Source organism: Garra rufa, chromosome 17 (assembly GCF_049309525.1).
Source record: "Garra rufa chromosome 17, GarRuf1.0, whole genome shotgun sequence".
In the NCBI taxonomy this organism is placed as follows: domain Eukaryota; kingdom Metazoa; phylum Chordata; class Actinopteri; order Cypriniformes; family Cyprinidae; genus Garra; species Garra rufa.
In genome coordinates, this window is record NC_133377.1 from 477,218 (window position 1) to 504,257 (window position 27,040).

Genomic DNA, 27,040 nt, shown 5'->3' on the forward strand with positions numbered 1-27,040 from the left:
AATATTGCAGCGATTTAATTCCGTCCACCCATTAGAAAATATCAACAGCTAAATGCAGTTGTTTGTGAGCTTTTTTTTTCATACAGAGAGCGATGTGTTTAGCAGTGTGTTAGACATGAGCTCCGAGATGTCCGACTGACAATTATACATGACTGCACGTCTTTTAAAGGCATTTAAATACAAACACTCCAGCCATTGCACACAATAAATATAGAAGAATATTTTAAAGACCTACATTGAGTGCAAATGACTTTTTTTTCACAGGCTTAACTAACTAACATTGAATGCACTGTCTTCATCTGCATCATCAAAGACATAATTTGCACGTCTTTTAAAGGTATTTAAATACAAACACTCCAGCGATTAAACACAATAATAGTAGAGTAATATATTACACAGCTTAAATGCTTACTTATTAATGCTTTTAGGCTTAACCGCACAGCAACGCTTTCAAGCACGCGCTGCACACTTGTTGTATGGCAAGCCGTTTTAACCTAAAATACACATAAATCCTCTATGGCAAGCTGTTTTAGCCTAAAATATACTAAGCATTACTTATCCTAATAGCATTTTTACTAGCAACAATTCAATCAGAGAGCTCTAAGTGTTCTGGGCTGGCCCTTTTGCCCGAAGGCTGCCCGGTTTGCTTCTCCAAGCCAACATTTAAAGTTTGTCATCGAACTTTAGCTTCTAGTTATGTTGGCTTGGAGAGCCAACATACTGTTATGCTATTTAAACTTATTATTATTATTATTATTATATTTTATTATTCTTATGACCTAAAGAAATTTCTGACAGCTACTCCTCCGAGGCCTTTGAAGCCACAAGGCCCAAACTTGGCAGAGACCTGGGCCCTTGTCCCGAAAGAGTTGCTATATCTATTTGGACTGATCAGATGTACAGTTGATTTATTATTAATTTTTGAATATGACAAATTTCCCAATGAATTACATGGGCTGAGAAAAAATGCGCCCTCTAACAGTAATACCTCTCGACTGAAGAGGCGGGACTCTCAAACCTCTCACTTACAGTCACTCTGAAATCGGTGGAAATACAAATAAATATCGCCTTAAAAATTTAATTATTACAGCGATTTAACTATAAATACCCATTAGAACATATCAACAGCTAAATTCAGTGGTTTGTGAGTAGTTCTTGTAAAAGAAAAGCTCGCACTCTTCAGCGCTTATACAAGCCGTCAGCACTAGGCTACTCTCTCTCTACATGTGCTCACAAACAACATAAATTGCACGAATTAGAACGCCTTTAAAATAAATATATTTCAGCGATTTATTTGTAAATACCCATTAGAACACATCAACAAATCAGCCTTTTGTGATCTGTTTTATTTCAAAGTTAAAGCACTATCTTCAGCAAATGTGTTATACAGACGAGCTTTCACGGCTCGGAGCTAACTTACCCGACTGAGAATTATGACTGCACGTCTTTTAAAAGCATTTAAATAAAAACACTCCAGCGATCCAACACAATAAATATACAAGAATATTTTAAAGAACTACATTAGCTGCAAATGAGCTGTTCAATAGGTTTCACTAATAAACATGTTACCGAGCTGTGACCTATACTTTCACTTTGACTTCGGTGGAAAATGCATATAAATAACGCCTTTAAAATTACAATATTCCAGCCATTTAATTGTAAATACCCATTAGAACACATCAAGACCTGAATTCAGCTGTTTGAGCGAATTTATTGAAAACCCTAAGCATTTCCTTCACCGCGTACAGATTGCTTTCAACGAGTATACATGGAGACGAACGACATAATTTGCACGAATTAGAACGTCTTTAAAATTACAATATTGCAGCGATTTAATTCATTCCACCCATTAGAAAATATCAACAGCTAAATGCAGTTTTTTGTGAGCATTTTGTTTTCATACAGAGAGCGCTGCATTCAGCAGTGTGTTAGACACGAGCTCCGAGATGTCCGTCTGAGAATGATACATGACTGCACGTCTTTTAAAGGCATTTACATAAAAACACTCCAGCGATTCAACACAATAAATATAGAAGAATATTTTAAAGACCTACATTGGGTGCAAATGACATTTTTCATAGGCTTAAGTAACTAACATGAGATGCACGGCTGCATTTATGTGTCTGTTAACAAAGACATCATTTGCACGTCTTTTAAAGGTATTTTAATACAAACACTCCAGCGATTCAACACAATAATAGTACAGTCATATAATAAAAAGGTTAAATGCTTGCTTATTTCTGCTTTTCGGCTCAACCGCACGGCAACGCGACGCGGCTTTGAAGCAGGCGCTCATCACATATTCCAGTATGGCAAGCCGTTTTAACCTAAAATCCACACACGATCCTCTATGGCAAACTGTTTTAGCCTAAAATATACTAAGCATTTCTTGTCGTACTGCCATTTTTACTAGCAACAATTCAATTAGAGAGCTCTAAGTGTTCTGGGCTGGCCCTTTTGCCCCAAGGCTGCCCGGTTTGGCTCTCCAAGCCAACATTTAAAGTTTGTCATCGAACTTTAGCTTCTAGTTATGTTGGCTTGGAGAGCCAACATACTGTTATGCTATTTAAACTTATTATTATTATTATATGTTATTATTCTTATGACCTAAGAAAATTTCTGACAGCTACTCCTCCGAGGCCTTTGAAGCCACAAGGCCCAAACTTGGCAGAGACCTGGGCCCTTGTCCCGAAAGAGTTGCTATATCTATTTGGACTGATCAGATGTACAGTTGATTTATTATTAATTTTTGAAAATGACATATTTCCCAATGAATTACATGGGCTGAGAAAAAATGCGCCCTCTAGCAGTAATACCTCTCGACTGAAGAGGCGGGACTCAAACCTCTTACTTACAGTCACTCTGAAATCGGTGGAAATACAAATAAATATCACCTTAAAAACTTAATTATTACAGCGATTTAACTCTAAATACCCATTACAACACATCAACAGCTAAATCAGTTTGTGATCTGTTTTATTTCAAAGTTGAAGCACTGTCTTCAGCAAATGTGTTACACAGACGAGCTTCACGGTTCGGAGCTGACTTACCCGACTAAGAATTATACATGACTGAACGTCTTTTAAAAGCATTTAAATAAAAACACTCCAGCGATTGTACACAATAAATATAGAAGAATATTTTAAAGAGCCGCATTGAATGCAAATGACCTGTTTCAAAGGTTGTTCGAACATGAGATGTACGGCTGCATATCCGTCTGTGTCAACAAATGATTCATTTGCACGTCTTTTAAAGGTAATCAAATAAAAAAATTCCAGCGATTGCACACAATAAATATAGAAGAATATTTTAAAGAGCTGCATTGAGTGCAAATGAGCTGTTTCATAGATTTAACTAACATTGGATGCACTGCTCAGTTCTTCGTCTGCATCATCAAAGACATCATGTGCACGTCTTTTAAAGGTATTTAATTACAAACACTCCAGCGATTAAACACAATAAATATAGAATATTTTAAAGAGCTACATTGGGTGTAAATGAGCTATTTCAAACGTTTCTCTAACGAACATCAGATGTATGGCTTTATTATCAGTCTGTCAACAAATACATCATTTGCACGTCTTTTAAAGGCATTTAAATAAAAACACTCCAGCGATTGCACACAATAAATATAGAAGAATATTTTAAAGACCTACATTGGGTGCAAATGACGTTTTTCATAGGCTTAACTAACTAACATGAGATGCACGGCTGCATTTATGTGTCTGTTAACAAAGACATCAAATTTGCACGTCTTTTAAAGGTATTTTAATACAAACACTCCAGCGATTCAACACAATAACAGTACAATCATATAATAAAAAGGTTAAATGCTTGCTTATTTCTGCTTTTCACCTCAACCGCACAGCAACGCGTCGTGGCTTTGAAGCAGGCGCTGCACGAATCTTAAGATATGGCAAGCCGTTTTAACCTAAAATCCACACACAATCCTCTATGGCAAGCTGTTTTAGCCAAAAATATACTAAGCATTTCTTGTCGTACTGCCATTTTTGCTAGCAACAATTCCATTAGAGAGTTCTAAGTGTTCTGGGCTGGCCCTTTTGCCCCAAGGCTGCCCGGTTTGGCTCTCCAAGCCAACATTTAAAGTTTGTCATCGAACTTTAGCTTCTAGTTATTATTATTATTATTATTCTTATGACCTAAAGAAATTTCTGACAGCTACTCCTCCGAGGCCTTTGAAGCCACAAGGCCCAAACTTGGCAGAGACCTGGGCCCTTGTCCCGAAAGAGTTGCTATATCTATTTGGACTGATCAGATGTACAGTTGATTTATTATTAATTTTTGAATATGACAAATTTCCCAATGAATTACATGGGCTGAGAAAAAATGCGCCCTCTAACAGTAATACCTCTCGACTGAAGAGGCGGGATTCAAACCTCTTACTTACAGTCACTCTGAAAACGGTGGAAATAGAAATAAATACCGCCTTAAAAATGTAAATATTACAGCGATTTAACTCTAAATACCCATTAGAACATATCAACAGCTAAATTCAGTGGTTTGTGAGTATTTCTTGTAAAAGAAAAGCTCGCACCCGTCAGCGCTTATACAAGCCGTCGGCATGTACTCTCTCTGTATGTGCTCATAAACAACATAATTTGCACGAATTAGAACGCCTTTAAAATTAATATATTTCAGCGATTTATTTGTAAATACCCATTAGAACACATCAACAAATCAGCCTTTTGTGATCTGTTTTATTTCAAAGTTAAAGCACTGTCTTCAGCAAATGTGTTATACAGACGAGCTTTCACGGGTCGGAGCTAACTTACTCGACTGAGAATTATGACTGCACGTCTTTTAAAAGCATTTGAATAAAAACACTCTAGCGATCCAACACAATAAATATAGAAGAATATTTTAAAGAACAACATTAGCTGCAAATGAGCTATTCAGTAGGTTTCACTAACGAACATGTTACCGAGCTGTGACTTACTTTCACTTTGATTTCGGTGGAAAATGCATATAAATAACGCCTTTAAAATTACAATATTCCAGCCATTTAATTGTAAATACCCATTAGAACACATCAAGACCTGAATTCAGCTGTTTGAGCGAATTTATTGAAACCCCTAAGCATTTCCTTCACCGCATACAGGTTGCCTTAAACGAGTATACATGGAGATGAACGACATAATTTGCACGAATTTGACCGCCTTTAAAATTACAATATTGCAGCGATTTAATTCAGTCCACCCATTAGAAAATATCAACAGCTAAATGCAGTTGTTTGTGAGCTTTTTTTTCATACAGAGAGTGATGTGTTCAGCAGTGTGTTAAGACATGAGCTCCGAGATGTCCGACTGACAATTATACATGACTGCACGTCTTTTAAAGGCATTTAAATACAAACACTCCAGCGATTGCACACAATAAATATAGAAGAATATTTTAAAGACCTACATTGAGTGCAAATGACTTTTTTCACTGGCTTAACTAACTAACATTGAATGCACTGCTCAGTCTTCATCTGCATCAAAGACATAATTTGCACGTCTTTTAAAGGTATTTAAATACAAACACTCCAGCGATTAAACACAATAATAGTAAAGTAATATATTACACAGCTTAAATGCTTGCTTATTTCTGCTTTTAGGCTCAACCGCACAGCAACGCTTTCAAGCACGCGCTGCACACTTGTTGTATGGCAAGCCGTTTTAACCTAAAATACACATAAATCCTCTATGGCAAGCTGTTTAGCCTAAAATATACTAAGCATTACTTATCGTAATAGCATTTTTACTAGCAACAATTCAATCAGAGAGCTCTAAGTGTTCTGGGCTGGCCCTTTTGCCCGAAGGCTGCACGGTTTGCTTCTCCAAGCCAACATTTAAAGTTTGTCATCGAACTTTAGCTTCTAGTTATATTTTATTATTCTTATGACCTAAAGAAATTTCTGACAGCTACTCCTCCGAGGCCTTTGAAGCCACAACCCACCCAGCACCAGACGTCATTTAGACGTTGTTTTTTGGGCTAAATCAAGTCGGCCCGTCATGGACTTCTTTTAGCCCAAAAATCGACGTTGAAAATTGGTCCTTGTTTGGTCCGTCGAATTAAGTCTAAATTTAGCCCAAAAATCGACGTTGAAGATTGGTCGTTGTTTGGTCCGTCTAAATTTAGTCCAAATTTGGCCCAAAAATCGACGTTTAAAATTGGGATTTGTTTGGGCCATCTGATTTGATCCAAATTTAGTCCAAAAATTGACATTGAAAACTGGGCTTTGTTTGTTCCGTCTAATTCACGCCAAATTTAGCATGAGCACGTTTATTTCGGACATCATACCTCTGTTATAGCCACATAAATGAAGCAAGTATAGAAATAGCCTATTGTAGAAATCATTTTAAGTTCTGTGTCACTGCAAAACCTGCACTTAAATTATTTGTTATTAAGCATCTACATTCGCAAACAATATAACATACTGTATATTTAGATTTATGGCAGAAATCGAGCAATAAGTGCCCTCTAGTGGGTTATATCTCGTTGAAAATGCTTGTGCTTTGCATTAGTACAGCTATTTATGAACATTTTTTTAAAAATCACTACATTAAAATTACTATGTGCATAAATAAAAACATTATACATCACAGTAGTTAAAACATCATTATAAACCATAGCCCTTATATATAGCCTATTAAATTCGCATTAATTACACCCATACATGTAATATCTTCACATATATTTAAAGCAGTGTTAAATAAATTGAAATATATTTTGAAAACATATTTATTTTCATATACAAAAACGTAAACTTAAAAATTGTTCATCATACATGTGTACATATTTGTACGAAAAACATATTCATTTAATCCACGTTATTTTCAATGTTATTTCTACACCACGTTTACCATAGCTATATTATATTATATTATATTATATTATATTATATTATATTATATTATATTATATTATATTATATTATATTATATTATTAACGTGAATTCTGGGTGATTGTACGTGCTGTAATGAGCTCGCGCTCTGAACAATCAGTAACATTTGAACCGGAACGGAGGGAGTTACCATGGAAACGGAGAGGAAACACAGCAGTCAAGCAGGAGAAACCGTCTCTCTCCGTTGTTTTCACTAATCTCAGGTAAGTTTGGTCTCTAAAATTACACAAATAGTACATTAAAGTGTTCCTGACACTTTATTTGATGCACATGACACGCTTCCGTTGAATATTTACTTTAAAGAAATGGTTTAGTGTCGATTGAAAAAGTCCGTTAGCATCTCAACCTTAATGCTAACTTTAGACTTGAACTCTTGTTTATGAAAGTTTGGGCTTTTAATCTTAAATGTATATGAGCGGTTTTGGTTTTGATTTTTTTTAAATAAAGGTAATTGCTGGCAATTTATCAATGTATAAAAGGAAGCAAGCTAATTTATTTAACATAAAAGTATTCACTGTACTGTTAATCGGATACATCGCTTACATGGAGCGTGAAAATGGGCTGAAAGTACTTCAAACACGTTTTGATGTTTCATGGTAAACATTTATTGATACCATTGTTTTGTGATTTCAGAAAACCCTCTATGACACGAGAAGTTGCTGATTTTAACATTTTTGGAAGGGAATGCAGAAAACACAGTTGTTGTGAGAAAGCTTATTAAATAACCTTTCATGCATCTTTAATAATATTTAGCCTATATCACCATACATCTAATTTATTTTGCAAAATAATATATATATATATATATATATACACACACACACACACACATACTTTTATGTATATAGTTATTTTAAAAGGGATTTAATATCCACACATAAGTAGCACTGTATGAGCATTACTAAATAAGTAAACCTAAAATTGTAAATTCTGTTATTAAATCCTTTTTTTGTTTTTTTGTATATTCTATATATTATTGTTTTTATTTTCTGCATTTCACCTCTGCTATAGCTTATTTCTAATAAACTTAGCATTGCATTGTTGGCCCTGTGACATTGTTTATGTTCCTTCTTAGATTCTCGCATGCTAATGGCAGTGCACCAGAGTTGGAGTGTATCTCCAGCCAAAGAACATCTCTAGAAATGATGAGCCATATGACTAGTAAGTAATACCTCACACATAAAACAGCCATTTAAAAGTTTAAGGGTCAGATATGTCATGTATTTAAAAGAAGTCTTTTATCCTCACCACTGCTGCATTTTTTTTTGATTAAAATACAGTTAAACAGTAATATTGTAAAATAAAATTTTTAAATAACTGTGTTCTAATTTAGTATGTTTTAAAAAGTGATTTTTCAGCACCATTATGCAAATCTTCAGTGTCACACGATCCTTCGGAAATGATGCTGACAATTGAGCTTTGCCAAAACCGGAAAAAATGACATTTTTACAATATATATATATTGTAATCAGAAACATTACTTTTTTATGATCAAAGTGCAGTTTTCTTGGTGAACATAAAAGACTTATTTCAAAAACTTAAAAACTGACCACAAACTTTAAAGGGATAGTTCACCTAAAAATTAAAATATGATGTTGATCTGCTTAGCCCCAGGGCATCCAAGATGTAGGTGACTTTTTTTCCTCAGTCAAACACAAACAAGGATTTTTAACTCAAACCGCTGCGGTCTGTTAGTGATTTGATATAGGCAGTAGATGGGCACCAAACCTTTGAAAGTAAAAAAAACAAAAAAAACATGCATAGACAAATCCAAATGACACCCTGCGGCTTGTGACAATACATTGATGTCCTAAGACACAAAGCGATCTGTTTTTGTGAGAAACTGAACAGTTTTTATATAATTTTTTACCTTTAATATACAGCCATGTCCACACAACTGTCCCAAGCGCGTGCTCAGCATCAGGCACATTACATGTGTACGTGCTCTGGCGTAGTATACGCAAACACCGGAAGCGATCTGTCGCGTGACACTCATTGTTTACTATTCAAACCGATTTAAAGCTAAAATATTACGTTTACTTGCACAAACTCATCCGGGTCTGTTGACATCTCACTGATTTTACCTTCCAGCATTTGCATATACTATGCCAGAGCGCGTACATATGTAACGAGCCAGATGCTGAGTTGAGTTGGACATTGCTGTATATCAAAGCTGAAAAATGATATAAATACTGTTCAGTTTCTCGCAAAAAACGATCGTTTCGTGTCTTAGGACATTAATGTATTGTCACAAGCCGCAGGATGTCATTTGGATTTGTCTGTGCATGAGGAAACAAAGTCACCTCAATTATTAGTCTATGTAAAAAATATTAACATAAATAGTAATTTTACCCAGAATGCAATGAACAGTGACGTAGGTTCCCATTCTCTATACCCAAGCTTAGGGCTGGGTATCGAGTTCGATACTTTTTAAGCACCGACCGAATCAAGTATCAAAAAAATAATTTTCGTTCAGTACCAAATTTCGATATCCAAGGGTATAATCTTGTCAAGGTCAGTGAGCTAGAAAACGTGCCCGGATCAAATGCTGGTGATTAGCTGCGGCGAGGCTGCCTTGAAAATCAATAGTTTACTGCGGTTACGCCCACTCGCCCAGAGCTTGTCAAATGTGAGGCTGTAATGTACACTACACTTTAAAGCAAAGCGTAAATTTAACGCAAACGATGTTTAAGTGATCAAAAGTATTGCTAAATTATGCTAATATTGACGGCAACAGCATGCGATGCAATATTTGCAAAAAGTTTTTCGCGTTCAAGACTGGCAACACGTCAAATATTAGGGCTGGGTATTGTGACCAATTTGGCAATTCGATTCGATTCTTATTTTTATGGTTTTGATTCGATTCGATCCGATCCGATTTCGATTCGATTCGATAGCGATTAGCTATCAATATTTCATTTAAAATGTTAGTTTTGCAGACATGGCATCCATATTTTGATATAAATGCTGGTAACTAAAACTCTCCTACTTAAGTTTATTACTGAAATACACATCTACATTAATAATAGGGTGCACACAGTTGTTTATTTTAAAAAACTTTTATTTTGAATGAACACTGTAACAAGAAGTCATAAATATGTGCATCCATTGTACACCATGTAAACAAACTACAAAATGCACATTACTGTAAAAAAATAAAAATACTGTAAATCCTCTTACGTGAAGCATGCGCAATAAGAATCGATATCGTTGCGTTAAACTGAAGATCGATTAAAATCGGAGAATCGATATTTTTTTACCCAGCCCTATTAAATATAATAAAACACTTGACACATTCTGTCGGATACAATTCTGGCGTCTCAGTTTCAATATAGGCTACTGTACAAAGCGGCATACATTTGCATCAGATGATAACTCAGCAGCAGAGTTGCACTCAAGCAGGGGTGTAATTTTCACTGGGGACACACTTTTCAAAATCCAGTTTGTGTCCTTTGCCTCTTTCAAAAGGTTTTGTTAAAGTAAGCACTTGTATTGTAGAATCCACACTCAGCACTAGAGGTCGACCGATCTATCGGTTTTGCCGATTAATCGGCACCGATAGTTGATTGGCCGAACTATCGGTTATCGGCAAAAACCCTTGCCGATAGTTTTTCTGGGTTGCGTTCTTTGCTGAAGCGCTCATGCTCCGCTGTTTTAGAGTAGAGGTTAAGCCACAGACCAATGTTTAATGTCAGGATTATTACCATATATTTGTATTGATTTAAAGTCATATTTTTAGCCAGCAAAGTTGTAGATTTAAAGATGTGACGTGACAAAGCAAACTTTGTTCATTCAGCCGAAAGAATCCTGCCGAGTCACAGCGCGCCATAGTTTTACATTACACCGTATCTGTCCAAAATCATTGTTAATGTTCATAAAGACTTGACCCTGGGCTGTAAGATTGAGTATTGTGCATTTCAGCAAAATATTTGTATTTCTGTAGCGCTAATAATGTCTGAATGGTTCATATAGAACTATAATTTATGTTTTAGCCTTTTCTTCAGGCCCTTAAAGCATAGGTTACGCACTTGTTACGCACTTCATTTCACAATGCCATTTTCCTGTTCTTATTTGATTTAAATAACTCTGATCAACAAAAATATATATTAGAAATTAAGATAAAAATTATACAAAACGAAATTCGTTTAAAGAGGGATTTTCCACAAATAAAAACGTACGAAGTGGTCAAAAATTGTGTCTGACCTTCTCCAATTCTCCCGGCGTATTTTCGTCCTATTCATACCACGTCCGACATTTACAAATAACACAAACTTCTTTCGTAATTAATATATTAAACTGAAACAAAACACAAACAAATAATATTTAAACATAAATGTAAAACAGAAAAGACATTGTTTCTGAAATGGCTGCAATTAACGATATAGATCGCACTTTCTCTTTCCGTTTGATCTGTCTAGACTAACCTTTGCTGGTTTTTTATCTTTCTGGAGGTAAACATTTGCCCATTTGGTGATTAAATAAACTGTTTTAGATTTCTGCTTGAACTACACGCGACGCGTCTTGTGTGTGTGTGTGTGTGTGTGTGTGTGTGTGTGTGTGTGTGTGTGTGTGTGTGTGTGTGTGAGAAAGAGATACCTGCGAGCATGGGCGTAAATTTCATTTAACAGTAGGGGGGGACAATAAATATAAAATTTATCATGAGCAATTTTTGAAGGGGACGCAAAATAATACAGTCAAATTGTACTTATAAAGATACACAACAATAAAAACAAAAACAAAAAAAGGTTTACAATTTTATTTATAGTGAGGTTTGTTCGGACGTAACACAGTGCTCATTTAGTAAATGCACAGCTAAATGAAACGCCACACACGAGCGGGTCTCGAACCCGGGTCTCCGGCACGGGAGGCGGACGCGCTAACAAAAGGTCTAAAGGCTGGACCTACTGATAACGCTCGCTAGTTTATCTCTTGACATTAGGGAAGTGAGGTATACCTGCAACATTCTAATTGTGGCCGTTAATGTTAAGTTAACATTATGCCAAGTCGTCACAAATAAAACAATGCATGGGAAACGGCTTTGGCGTCTTGCATTGCATTATGCAACAAGCTATGGTAAACAAGCTAACGTTAACTAGATAAGTAATGTTTTAATTGCTAATATAGCAGATTCATGGAAAATTACATCGGTAATCAGCATTTTTGCCGCAACTAATTTATGAATGAGTCTGCATCAACTACATTAAAGAGAATCGCTTTATTTAAAGTTAATGAAATACCCTATTTACTGGAGTTCAGCATTAACTGAGCCGCAGCCACACACCTGACTCGTGTGTGTGAGGGGCCGTTCACATGAAGCGTCTTTTGCGCGCGCAAGTTCGTTATTTCAAATGGAGACGCGCGGCTTGCGCGCGCATTTTGGAAGCGACGCGCACGCGGTGCGACGCGCTCGTTTCTTCCGGGCGCGTCCGCGCCGCATCGAGATAAAAACATCTCAACTTTTCAGAATGTCGCAAGCGCACCGCAGCTTGGAGCTAGAGCGCAGCTGATGGTTGCTTAGAAACGGCAGACGCTTCCGGAGCGCAAGCGCCTGAGCGCTTTGTTGACAAGGAAGAAAGCGGCGCGCCTAGCGTTTTCCACGCGTTTTTAGGCGCGACATGTGAACGGCCCCTAAAGCAGGCAGTGGGCCAAACCACTGTAAGGAAGGGGAGGGGGAACTCAACTGTTTCTAAATGCATTTTTTGCGGGGGGTTTTTCTACTTACACGAGTAGGTATACATACATATATTTTTCACAATAGAGAGTGCGATTTTTTTTAAAATAATTTTTTTCGAGGGGGGGGGACAACCCTCGGATGGGGGGGGACATGTCCCCCCCGTCCCCCCCGGGATTTACGCCCATGCCTGCGAGTTGTCCGCGCAACGCAGCGCTGCACTTTTGTCCGGTTGAGCTTGTGTTTTTCCCGCACATGGCACGTGTGCGCGCCAGAAACGCGGCAGGCTTCGTTGCACAGAATTTGCACTTTGAGCTACGTGTGCATTGTTTGACAGTGTGAGCTTTCAATCGCAGTATTTTACTTTAGATATGCCTTCATTTCTGCTGTTTGTAATGCAGTACTATTAGATGCACTAAACTCGCGCACTGACGGACTTTCACTTTCTCTTTGTGTTTGTTCATCTTAAAAAGCTTGTTTGCAGATGAGGTTAAATGCACATGGATTTTCGAATACTTTCGATGTACACACAGTCAGTTATGTTTTCAGAGCAGGACAAAACATCTGATACATCGAAATAAATCTGTGCATTCGCTTGAATGCAGCCTGTTAAAGCAGCGACTGTCTGTGATCTCATCAGTAATAATCAAACGAAAAAGAAAACTATTTTCTGTAAACTTGCCGACACTTAAAGAATGCTTATTTAAAATAAGTAAATGTTAAAAAAAGTAGCCTGCTTATATAATAAAAAAAAATAATAAAGTAATTTTTGCACAAAATAAATTTTATATAAAATTTATATGAAAATGGTGCCATGTGCATTGAAAACTGAGAATGAATTTTAGACATTTTGGTTATTCATGTTTACATTTACATTTTGGATATTGTTTTCTCTCTCACTTTAGATGCTGAAGAAAAAGCGGCCCAGCTGAAGCATTTAAAGTGGAAACTTCTGTCTTGGCTCAGTGATCCAGGATTGGGTTTGTGAAAGGAACAGAAGAACCAGAAGATCAGAGATTAGGCAGAGATCTACTTGAGCCCCTGAGAGATCTGATTTACCTAATAATGTATTAGTTAAACAAAAATGTATCACACCTTCATGTTGTTCCAAATCTGTAAGACTTTCATTCATCTTTGAAACATAAATGTAGATCTGAGAAGAAATCTGATAAATTGATGTCCCTCCATTTCACAGTTTATGCAACTACCATTTTGAAGCCCCAGGAAGGTAGTAAGGACATTATTAAAGTAATCCATGTTACTACAGTTGTTTAACCTCAATTTTATAAACTAAGTGATGTGAATGTTTTGTCTGCACAAAAAAACATTGCATTTTTATTAAAAAAATAACACTTTTACAAGAGCACCATGATGCATCAATGTTGTGTTGTCCTGAGAGCTGGCCATCTCATGGTGCTTTTGTGAAAATGTTTTGGAGATACATTATTTGTGAATGAAGACTTAATTTTTTTGTTGCTGTTTTTTGTGTACACAAGGCATCTGTTAAAAATGTATTAATTTGCCTTCTGCACAAAAGGGTCTTATGCTGTTTGGAGCAACATGAGGGTAAGTAATTAATGACAGTGTGGTTATAATTGGCAATTGTTCTATTTAATCAAAGATTTTTTTTTTTTTGAAAATTCTGTTTAAAATAAATACGGCTCTTTTGAAAGTTCACATTGATAATAATCAGAAATGTTTCTTGAGCAGCAAATTAGGATATTAAAATGATATCTGAACGATCATATTTCACTGAAGACTGGAGTAATGATGCTGAAAATGTATTTCACAGGAGTAAATTACCTTTTACAAATGTATTTATATAGAAAACAAGTATTTATACTTATATTTCATAATATTACAGTTTTTTACGATGCGTTTGATCAAATGCAGGCTTGTGATCAGTAGATTGTTTTTTTTAGGTGAAAGATGTATTTAATACTATATGTCAATAAATGTTTTGGTACTCGTGAATTGTCTTATTTTGACTGTAATTATTAATGTAACAATGTAATCATGAATTCACGGTTGAAATTAGGCCTGGAAAAGACGTCTTTTTAACTTTCACTTTACAACCACATTTAGACGTAATTTGTTCGTCTTATTATAGACGTCATTTCTACGTGCTGAAAAAGACGTCGTTTCGTCTTTCACTTTTCAACCAAATTTAGACGTAATTTGGACGTCTTTTTATAGACGTCTTTTCTACGTGCTGAAAAAGACGTCGTTTCGTCTTTCACTTTTCAACCAAATTTTTACGTTGTTTAGACGTCTGGCTTTGTCGTCTTTTTGACGTCATTTCGACGAGTTTTTGCTGGGTGGGAAGGCCCAAACTTGGCAGAGACCTGGGCCCTTGTCCCGAAAGAGTTGCTATATCTATTTGGACTGATCAGATGTACAGTTGATTTATTATTAATTTTTGAATATGACAAATTTCCCAATGAATTACATGGGCTGAGAAAAAATGCGCCCTCTAACAGTAATACCTCTCGACTGAAGAGGCGGGACTCAAACCTCTTACTTACAGTCACTCTGAAAACGGTGGAAATACAAATAAATACCGCCTTAAAAATTTAAATATTACAGCGATTTAACTCTAAATACCCATTAGAACATATCAACAGCTATATTCAGTGGTTTGTGAGTAGTTCTTGTAAAAGAAAAGCTCGCACCCTTCAGCGCTTATACAACAAGCCGTCAGCATGTACTCTCTCTGTATGTGCTCATAAACAACATAATTTGCACGAATTAGAACGCCTTTAAAATTAATATATTTCAGCGATTTATTTGTAAATACCCATTAGAACACATCAACAAATCAGCCTTTTGTGATCTGTTTTATTTCAAAGTTAAAGCACTGTCTTCAGCAAATGTGTTACACAGACGAGCTTTCACGGCTCGGAACTTACCCAACTGAGAATATATGATTGCACGTCTTTTAAAAGCATTTAAATAAAAACACTCTAGCGATCCAACACAATAAATATAGAAGAATATTTTAAAGAACAACATTAGCTGCAAATGAGCTATTCAATAGGTTTCACTAACGAACATATTACCGAGCTGTGACCTATACTTTCACTTTGACTTCGGTGGAAAATGCATATAAATAACGCCTTTAAAATTACAATATTCCACCCATTTAATTGTAAATACCCATTAGAACATATCAAGACCTGAATTCATCTGTTTGAGCGAATTTATTGAAAACCCTAAGCATTTCCTTCACCGCATACAGGTTGCCTTCAACGAGGCCTATACATGGAGACGAACGACATAATTTGCACGAATTTGACCGCCTTTAAAATTACAATATTGCAGCGATTTAATTCAGTCCACCCATTAGAAAATATCAACAGCTAAATGCAGTTGTTTGTGAGCTTTTTTTTTTCATACAGAGAGCGATGTGTTCAGTGTGTTAGACATGAGCTCCGACATGTCCGACTGACAATTATACATGACTGCACGTCTTTTAAAGGCATTTAAATACAAACACTCCAGCGATTGCACACAATAAATATAGAAGAATATTTTAAAGACCTACATTGAGTGCAAATGACTTTTTTTTCACAGGCTTAACTAACTAACATTGAATGCACTGCTCAGTCTTCATCTGCATCATCAAAGACATAATTTGCACGTCTTTTAAAGGTATTTAATTACAAACACTCCAGCGATTAAACACAATAATAGTGGAGTAATATATTACACATCTTAAATGCTTGCTTATTAATGCTTTTAGGCTCAACCGCACAGCAACGCTTTCAAGCACGCGCTGCACACTTGTTGTATGGCAAGCCGTTTTAACCTAAAATACACATAAATCCTCTATGGCAAGCTGTTTTAACCTAAAATACACATAAATCCTCTATGGCAAGCTGTTTTAGCCTAAAATATACTAAGCATTACTTATCGTAATAGCATTTTTACTAGCAACAATTCAATCAGAGAGCTCTAAGTGTTCTGGGCTGGCCCTTTTGCCCGAAGGCTGCCCGGTTTGCTTCTCCAAGCCAACATTTAAAGTTTGTCATCGAACTTTAGCTTCTAGTTATTATTATTATTATTATATTTTATTATTCTTATGAGCTAAAGAAATTTCTGACACCTACTCCTCCGAGGCCTTTGAAGCCACAAGGCCCAAACTTGGCAGAGACCTGGGCCCTGGTCCCGAAAGAGTTGCTATATCTATTTGGACTGATCAGATGTACAGTTGATTTATTATTAATTTTTGAATATGACAAATTTCCCAATGAATTACATGGGCTGAGAAAAAATGCGCCCTCTAACAGTAATACCTCTCGACTGAAGAGGCGGGATTCAAACCTCTTACTTACAGTCACTCTGAAAACGGTGGAAATACAAATAAATACCGCCTTAAAAATTTAAATATTACAGCGATTTAACTCTAAATACCCATTAGAACATATCAACAGCTAAATTCAGTGGTTTGTGAGTAGTTCTTGTAAAAGAAAAGCTCGCACCCTTCAGCGCTTATACAAGCCGTCAGCATGTACTCTCTCTGTATGTGCTCATAAACAACATAATTTGCACGAATTAGAACGCCTTTAAAATTAATATATTTCAGCGATTTATTTGTAAATACCCATTAGAACACATCAACAAATCTGCCTTTTGTGATCTGTTTTATTTCAAACTTAAAGCACTGTCTTCAGCAAATGTGTTATACAGACGAGCTTTCAAGGCTCGGAACTTACCCGACTGAGAATATATTATACATGATTATACATGAGTGCACGTCTTTTAAAAGCATTTAAACAAAAACACTCTAGCGATCCAACACAATAAATATAGAAGAATATTTTAAAGAACAACATTAGCTGCAAATGAGCTATTCAGTAGGTTTCACTAACGAACATGTTACCGAGCTGTGACCTATACTTTCACTTTGACTTCGGTGGAAAATGCATATAAATAACGCCTTTAAAATTACAATATTCCAGCCATTTAATTGTAAATACCCATTAGAACACATCAAGACCTGAATTCAGCTGTTTGAGCGAATTTATTGAAACCCCTAAGCATTTCCTTCACCGCATACAGGTTGCCTTCAACGAGTATACATGGAGACGAACGACATAATTTGCACGAATTTGACCGCCTTTAAAATTACAATATTGCAGCGATTTAATTCAGTCCACCCATTAGAAAATATCAACAGCTAAATGCAGTTGTTTGTGAGTTTTTTTTTTTCATACAGAGAGCGATGTGTTCAGCAGTGTGTTAAGACATGAGCTCCGAGATGTCCGTCTGAGAATTATACATGACTGCACGTCTTTTAAAGGCATGTAAATACAAACACTCCAGCGATTGCACACAATAAATATAGAATAATATTTTAAAGACCTGCATTGGGTGCAAATGACTTTTTTCATAGGCTTAACTAACTAACAGGAGATGCACGGCTGCATTTATGTGTCAGTTAACAAAGACATCATTTGCACGTCTTTTAAAGGTATTTTAATACAAACACTCCAGCGATTCCACACAATAAATATAGAAGAATATTTTAAAGACCTACATTGAGTGCAAATGACTTTTTTCACAGGCTTAACTAACTAACATTCCCAGACAGCACACATACGTCGGGCCGATGTCGGCCCGTAAGCAGAACGTCGGCCTCATAAACTCTAAGATCTAAAAAGGATCGGCCAGGCGTAGGCGGGTGTAATTTGGTCAGTGCTCTACTTTGCCAGCTCATCAAAGGTCGGCTCTGAGTCGGCTCACGACAGAAGGCCGATGCCGCGTTTTTGAACTTGTACGGTTACTCGTCTCTTAGCAACCCACCAGAGAGATGGCGACTCCCCCGGCGACATCCGTGGCTTTCAGGTAAGTTTTCACTTGAGTTAAATTGGAAAAAATATATTATTTTGTTAATTTTGTGACACTTTATAACTAGTAAGGCGCTTGGTGCACTGTAGTACAGGTAAAAGACTTTGCGTGAGCCCTACTTGAGACTTTGGCTCGTTTCTTGTTTAGCTAACGCTAACGGATTTTATTTTACTGTGTTTCCAGCTGTTTCTCTGAGGGGACGAGCTAACGTTAGACACTGAGCAGCAAAAAGCTTAGTTCAGAGTTTGTTTTTAGTTTTTATTTCAGTAGTGTTACACTACTTTGTCCTAACTAACGTTTTTCGTCGTGTTTTTCACTCTGTTACAGGCTGCCAGAAAGTCTCCGTCTCTACGGTGAGCCAGCTATTGTTGTGGTTCCTTTTTAAACTAATAGTCTGTTTTAAATTCATTATTGGATAATGATTAAATGAAACTAGATTAATAATGTAATGATTTAATTCTAGATGTTTACTTTTGTAAATACTGCGTGACTTTGACGTATTTTAATATGTTGAATATCTAAGTTTACACTGGAGAGGTTGCCATGGAAACGGGGCTGCAGCAAGTCACCTGACACTAAACTCAGTCTCTCGGTGCTGTTGTCGTCGCTGCTTTTAGGTAAGTTTAGTGCTTAAAATCACACAAGTATTACATATAACTGTTCCTTACTTGTAATTGACTCGTTTCTGTTGAATATTTACTTCGTATAAATGGTTTAATGTCTTCGAAAAAGTTCGTTAGCATCTCACAGATGAGGTATGCTAACTCTAGAGATTGAGCTCTTGTTTATGAAACTTTTTTTATTTTTATTTATTTATTTATTTTTTTTGCTGACAGATTGTCTGTGGGTTATTGGAAGTAGGCTCATTTATTGAACCTAAATGGCTGAAAACAAGTGAAAATGCTTCTTGATCTTGTAAGGTAAACACATACTGACAAAATTTGTTCTTTCAGGAGGACAGAAATAAAGCCCCCACAACAGAAGGGAAGCTCCAAGGTTTCAAAATGTCTGAATAGAGCTGCTGACAGAAGCAGGAAATACAGGTGAACCGAAGAAGCTCATAAAAATAACTTAATATGCATTTTTCACACAATATATTTAACCTATATAACCATGTGTCTGTTAAATTATTTTGCTAAATTAAATATTTATTATAGTAATTTTAAGAAGCTTTTCACAGCCAAATGTAACTACTTAACACTAAAAACATATTGTTATATAATTGTAGTATATTATGTATTCTTTTTTCTGCATTGTACCTGTACTTTAACTTGTTCAACCTTCTAATAAACCAGCAACTGCATACTAAATATTGTGGTCTCTGTGACAAATGTTTTGTTCCTAGATTCTTCCATGATGATGGCCTGTGGCACATCAGCAGACTCAGAGTGAACCTTCTTCTCCAAAGTGTTGTAAACCAATGATCTAGTAAGTAAAATATCAAACATACACTACTGTTTCGTAAGTTTTGGTATGGTAAAGTTGCTTCTGCCCACCACAGCTTTGTGTATTTTGATAAATAATACAGTTAAGCAGTAATATTGTAAAATTAATATAATTTAAAATGATTGTTCTCTATTTTAATATAGTTAGAGAACTAATTTATTTCTGTGATGCAAAGCTACATTTTCAGTATCTTTACTCCGGTCTTCAGGGTCACATGATCCTTCAGAAATCATTAATCATGTGTTTGAGTTTAAGCAAGAGGATATTTTGATGAATAAAAAAAGTTTTTTTTTTTTTTTTTTTTTTTTTTTTCATTTACAGCATTTATTTAGTTTCCTTTAACTTTTGATAATTGATAATAAGACATTGCATGATTTCTGAAGGATCATGTCACGCTGAAGACTGGAGTAAAGATGCTGAAAATGCAGCTTTGATAAAAAGAAATTAAGTTCACAATATATTCACAAAAATCAGTTAATTTGTAATAATATTTTACAATATTATTGTTTTTACTTCATTTTTGATCAAATAAATGCAGCCTTGGTGAGCAGAAGCATCTTATTTCTAAGACAAACTTTTGAAAGGTAGTGCACATTACAGTTATGATGTACCTCCCACTTACAGGGCTAGTTCACCTAAAAATGAAAATTCTGTCATCAATTACTCATGCTCATGTTGTTCCAAACCCGTAAGACCTCCTTTCATCTTCTGAACACAATTTAAGATAGTTTTGATAAAATCCAAGAGCTTTCTGACCCTGCATAGACAGCAAGGGTACCACCATAGTCAAGACAGAGAAGGGCAGTAAAGACATTGTTGACATTGTCCATGTGACATCTGTGGTTCAACTGTAGTTTTATGAAACTCTAAGAGTAATTTTGTGCACAAAATAAACTAAATTGGTACTCTCGTAGCATCATAAAATGAAGGTTGAATCGCTGATGTCACATGGACTATTTTAATAATGCTTTTACTTCCCTTCTGTGTCTTGACCGTGGTAGGGCCCTTGCTGTATATGCAGGGTCAGAAAGCTCTCAGATTTCATCCAAAACATCTTAATTGGTGTTTTTAAGATGAACAAAGGTCTTACAGTTTTGGAATGACATGAGAGTGAGGAATTAATGACAGAATTTTCATATTTTGGTGAACTAACCCTTAAAATTATACTGTGGTATATGTAGTCCATTCCGTGTCTGTTCCCTGAATACTGAGGGCAAATAATATATTTACCAAGGGTTCTATAAAAATTCTTATTGTGATTAAACCAGATCACAATAAACACAAATACGGGCAACAGCAGCTATAGTACTTGGCCTGTAATGAGGTTACAAAACTCTGGACTATTGATAATAGTGAGAATGTATCAAAAGTCCACTAAAGTATATAAGCACATTTTTTGTATTTTATTCCTTAACTTTAAAATAGTCTTCCTGATAATGTCCATGGGTCAGGTACAATCTTTTTGTTTAAATTAATTAAAAATACACATTTTTAGCCAAGCATTCACATAACACATCTCATAACATTGCACTACAGTTATATGTAATTTAAATAACTCATCCTTTGTCTGAAATAATATGAACAGCTGCTATACTAATCTTTCTCCTTTTGCTTTCCTGTTTCTTTCTCTGGATGCCCATCCCAAGGTTACCAGAGGTTACGCCAGTTCTAGATCGAATCCAGCCTTACTTGTGAAGACTTCAGAAGACGGCAAAACTCAAGTTTTCAGATGATGCCAACTGTACATGGACACACAAAACTGTGAAATATTATCCTTATATTGCCTTTAAGGGTATACATTTTCAAGCCGCTTTGTATTATTGCAGTGTTTCTAATATCTGTAAATCTGTTTACCTACTGCTCCGGGTGTGTGTTCACGGTGTGTGTGTGTGTTCACTACTGTGTGTGTGCACTTGGATGGGTTAAATGCAGAGCACAAATTCCTTGTATGGGTCACCATACTTGGCCTCACTCACCCCCTTTCCTTTCCTTTCCTTTCCTATAAATCCCTTTTTACTTATAAGCAACACTCTGCAGGATGACTCTTAATGAAATGATGAGTTTTGACAAAAACACTTTTTGCATCAACAAAATGACAAAATACTGTGTTTTCCGTCATGCAGCAGAGTTTTGCTCATAAATAAACTGGGGATCTCTGAGAAATCTTTTACATTAACAACTTTGTAACATACAAAGTGGATTGCAAATTGTTGACCTTACCCTTTAATAATGTTAAATGATTGTGTTTAACTGAACACTTCACTGGAGACTTTAGTAATGTTTTATCATAAAAGATTTTAAAATTTGTATCATATAACTTAAAACATTTTAACTGCTGTAGTGTTTGCTCATTTTTTTTATTTTGTGTTCATGTAGCTCTTGTAATATTGTACATTGGTTTTTGCCATGAAGATAGATTAGATTCTGATGTGGCAATGAAAATAGATAATTACCTTTATCTTTGAGATTCTGTCATATGGACATTTTTTTGTTGCTAAAAGATCTTTCCCAGTAAGTCTCAGTCACCTCTGGCTGATTTTTTTTTTTTTTTTTTTTTTTTTTTTACATTGTAACCTTGGAACAATGCATTTTCTGTAAACCTACTTTGAAATGATAAGTATTATGAAATGTGTATATAATTATAGAGCAGTTTTGTACTTACTGTGGTTTTAATGCAACAGTCATTGTTAAACGGTTATTGTAGTAAAAATATTGATTTAGTTTTTACTATGGTTTTACTGCAAATGCTGTGGTTAATCCTTGAAAGAGTGAATGATTCTCATTTGTATGTCACTTTTGATACAAATATATCTGATAAATGTAAATGTATTTGTATGTTTAATGTCTGCCTTGAAAATATTAATAAACAAGCAACCGTTATTGAGAGTGGTGTCTGTGTATTGTTTTATTATAAACCAGCGGCTCCTGCCGCGGGTGGTACGTGAGAATAGAATTGAGCAAAACGCCGGTGAACCGCGCCCACGCCGAGCAGCCGGGATTTAAAGCTGCATCGGCCGAATGTCGGCCGGAGTGTATTTGCGATTAAATGCCGACATCGCGGCGACGTCTTGCCGATTAGCAAACGACCTCGGAGCGACATCGCGCCGATGGAATTTTGTAAGTCGGGACGACGTCGGCCCAACGTATGTGTGCTATCTGGGATTGAATGCACTGCTCAGTCTTCGTCTGCATCAAAGACAGCATTTGCACGTCTTTTAAATGTATTTAAATACAAACACTCCAGCGATTTAACACAATAATAGTAGAGTAATATATTACACAGCTTAAATGCTTGCTTATTTCTGCTTTTAGGCTCAACCGCACAGCAACGCGTCATGGCTTTCAAGCACCCGCTGCACACTTGTTGTATGGCAAGCCGTTTTAACCTAAAATACACATAAATCCTCTATGGCAAGCTGTTTTAGCCTAAAATATACTAAGTATTACTTTTCGTGATATCATTTTTACTAGCAATAATTCAATCAGAGAGCTCTAAGTGTTCTGGGCTGGCCCTTTTGCCCGAAGGCTGCCCGGTTTGCTTCTCCAAGCCAACATTTAAAGTTTGTCATCGAACTTTAGCTTCTACACTGTAAACCCAAACAGTATAACTAACTTATAATGGAAAGTACCTGGTACTCAAAATGTGCCAAAAAGTTTAGCTAACTATTATTTTTCAGTTTATTCAACATCTATCAGAGATTTAAATTAACAGTAATGTTTTATTTGAGTTTTTACAACTACACTAAAGTTAAGAGTTTAGGGAACTTGAAAAATAGATTCAACCATAATCAAATATTTTATGTCAAACATACGCCCTCTAGTGGCGGTTTTTACCAAAAAGTGACGTCATCGCTAAACGTGCACTCAGACGTGTTTCAAAAAGATGCACAGAAGTTCGCGCTCTCAGGGCAGTTGGATTCGACAGCATTTCAAATATAGGTATGTTTTAATTTGGATGGCAACAAACATATGCAAATATTCAGCTGTTTCAAATAATGTTGCCGCCTATTTATAGTTGGTATCGGCTACATACCATCCAGCCACGTTAGGTTTTCCACCTAAGTTGTGTATTTTTCTATACGTAAAGTAAGCTGTAGGTTATTTGATGAAAATACGTGTTCAATCTGTTTTCTTTGTGTTACGGGTAGTTTTCTTCGACGATTCTGTGAAAAAAAGTCATCTAAACCTAATAGGCCTGTCGAGTCCATGTTGTTCCAGCAAATCCGGGTCCTAAGGTGAGACAAGAACGTTCTTGTAAATATAATCTTATAAGACTAACATTAAAAAAGTGGTAATGAAAATTGCCTCACTGATTTTTCACAAAATTTAAAGTTAAATGTTATTTCATTTGAATTAGCTCTATATGTTTTAGGATTGTCACTGCCTGTTAAAATGTTTACAATTTAGAAAGTGGCAAATAAGGTTGTCTTTTGTTTTAAAAGATTGTTTAAAAAAATGATATTAAATCATGCAGTACATGTGCAGTCCTACAGTTTGGCCTTTCTGAAAATGTGTGTATTTTTGTATAGGTGGAGACAGCTGCAGATCATTTAATGAAAATTCGTTTTCTTTGTGGTATCATTTCTTCAACCTTTTGATGCATAAAAGTAGTTCAAACTTCACAGGCCTATTGAGTCCACGTTGTTCCTATTGCAGTTTCTAAGGTGAGACACACATTCTTGCAAATATAATTCTATTACAGAATATACAAATTTGTAACAAAAAAAATGTGCTACTGAATGTTTATTTATTGCATCTAAAGTTTAGGTTTCATTTAAATTATTTTTTTCTGGTCAAGAAAGATGCAGATGACATTTGCATTACGGAGGAATGAGATCAACAATTCAAGGAATGAATTATTGAGATCATTACCAGTCCATCACCAGTGAAAGAGATCCTAGGGCGCTGGCCAGCTCTACATTTGGAATCACAGGTATAATTTAATTGTGTGTTTAAAAAAGGTATTTAATATTTTCAGTCGGATTGTGACGTGCTTTTCTTGTCTTCTGTTTCAGGTGTGCGCTGAATTTCATCGCATTACCAACCAGAATCTGACAAACACATTTTACGCAGAGCTAGACCCCCACAGTTTTCGCTTGATGAGTTTACATCGACAGAGAGCAGCGAAGACTGGAAAAACTGCTGATGCACTTGCTGAATTTCTTCGGGTTCATGACTTAAAGGTATTATCTTGGTATTATTGTTGTTTAATGCTTCAACAGAGATTGTTTTGACTGTATATACTGAATAATATCACTTGATCTAAATATATAAGTCTAACTTTGACTTGGATTTATCATGTACTAAGTGATGAGTAAACCTTTGTCAGAATTGTTTTGGTATTTCATTAAGAACAGTGGTTCTCAAACCTGTCCTGGAGGACCCCCTGCTCTACACATTTTGTATATCTCCCTAATCAGACGCACCCAATTTAGTTCTTGCAGTCTCTACAACAATCATGTGTGTAGATGAGGGAGACATACAAAATTTGCAGGGCAGGGGTTCCTCCAGGACAGGTTTGAGAACAGTTAGTTTAGAATACATAAAAAAAAACTTCTGATGTGTGTTTGTGTCCTTTTTAAAGGGATAGTTCACCGAAAAATGAAAATTATGTCATAAATTACTCGCTCGTTGTTCCAAATCTGTATAACTTGCTTTGTTTGGATGAACACAGAGGAAGATATTTGGAAGAATGTTGGTAGTCAATGGGGTCCAATAATTTTTTGGTTATAAACGTTCTTCCAAATATCTTTCTCTGTGTTAATCAGAACAAAGACATTTATACAGATTTGGAACAACTTAAAGGTGAGTAAATGATGACACAATTTTTGTTTTTGGGTGTATCCCTTTAAGAGTCAGGGCTCTTACCGTGATCACTTGTTTTATCTATGCCTTGATCAACTTTTTGGCATTCATTCCATGTCAAGTTAGCATTGTTTGGTTTTGTGCTGGCTAAAATGTGTGTTCCACTTTTAACATTATTTTCAATGTGAACTTTAAGGATCAACATGATGTACACAAAAGGCGAACAACAGTGCTCTGTGCACTTCCTGTGAATCTGAGAGAAGACACCTCAAAATTCTTTAAAACATGCACGGTAAGTCACTTATTCTGCATATTTCTTAGGATTATATTTCAGCATTTTTTTAACTGGTAATATAGCATTTGGTAATTGTGTTTCAATACTTTTTACATCCAGATTGAAGATGATTCTGAAGAGCCAGATGTTGATTGATTAGTTGAGATAGAGTCTGTGAACTCCCAGACATTGCTGTTCAGTACAATCCAGAGAAGATTTCGATCATCGTTGAGAATGAAGTTGTCATTACAAACCTTCAGAGACTCTTTGATGCTTTACTTTTGATGTTTGGCTTAATTTTTGCATTGGTTTTCACATATCCAAAAGAGATGGCCAACACAAGAAACAAGAACGCTTAATCCTGTTTTGTATTTATTAAGGTAATATTTTAATTTATTATCTTTGACCAGGTGTGCCTTTATTGTTGCACAGAACTGTTGTCACAGTTTTTGTCGGCATAATGGCTGTTTAGGTAATATTTCAATGTATTTTATTTGTGCCTTTTTATTGCAAAGAACTGTTTTAATGTCTCATGTTTTATAATAAATTTTTGTACTTTGTTTAATGATTTCAGATTTGTAATTTGTAATGTTAAGTTGTAAAACGTAGATATTTGAATACAGGAAACTTAAAAAAAACAAGGCAATCAGTTGCCACAAAATATTTAAGTAACATTACTACTACAATTTAAGTTAAGTAAATTATATAATTTAATTTGATAGCACTTAAAGTTCCTTAAACTAAGTGAAATAATTAAAGTTGTCAGTACTCGAAACTTTGAGTTGCACTAAAGTAAAGATAAACAAAACACTAAATATATATTTTGATTTAATTTGATGTTTATTTATAATTTACAGGTACTCAAAGTAAGTAGCTATATGCTTACCGATGATATTTAAGTTTGCAAACTTAAAAAAATAGCGGCAATCAGTTGCCTCAATTTTTTTGAGTTAGTAGAACTTATCTGGGTTTACAGTGTAGTTATTATTATTATGTTGGCTTGGAGAGCCAACATACTGTTATGCTATTTAAACTTATTATTATGTTGGCTTGGAGAGCCAACATACTGTTATGCTATTTAAACTT

General features: G+C 35.6%; 2 long non-coding RNA genes across 2 annotated transcripts; both read left to right on the plus strand.

Moving 5' to 3' along the window:
* Nucleotides 1-18,960: 18,960 nt before the first annotated feature.
* LOC141289535 (uncharacterized) lies at nt 18,961-21,620 on the plus strand. Its single transcript, XR_012339941.1, has 4 exons — nt 18,961-19,046; nt 19,383-19,472; nt 19,775-19,857; nt 21,522-21,620. It is a non-coding gene; the product is annotated as an uncharacterized lncRNA (long non-coding RNA).
* Nucleotides 21,621-25,868: 4,248 nt separating this feature from the next.
* On the plus strand, nt 25,869-26,514 carry LOC141289307 (uncharacterized). The gene is made up of 2 exons (XR_012339904.1): nt 25,869-25,972; nt 26,075-26,514. It is a non-coding gene; the product is annotated as an uncharacterized lncRNA (long non-coding RNA).
* Nucleotides 26,515-27,040: the final 526 nt, after the last annotated feature.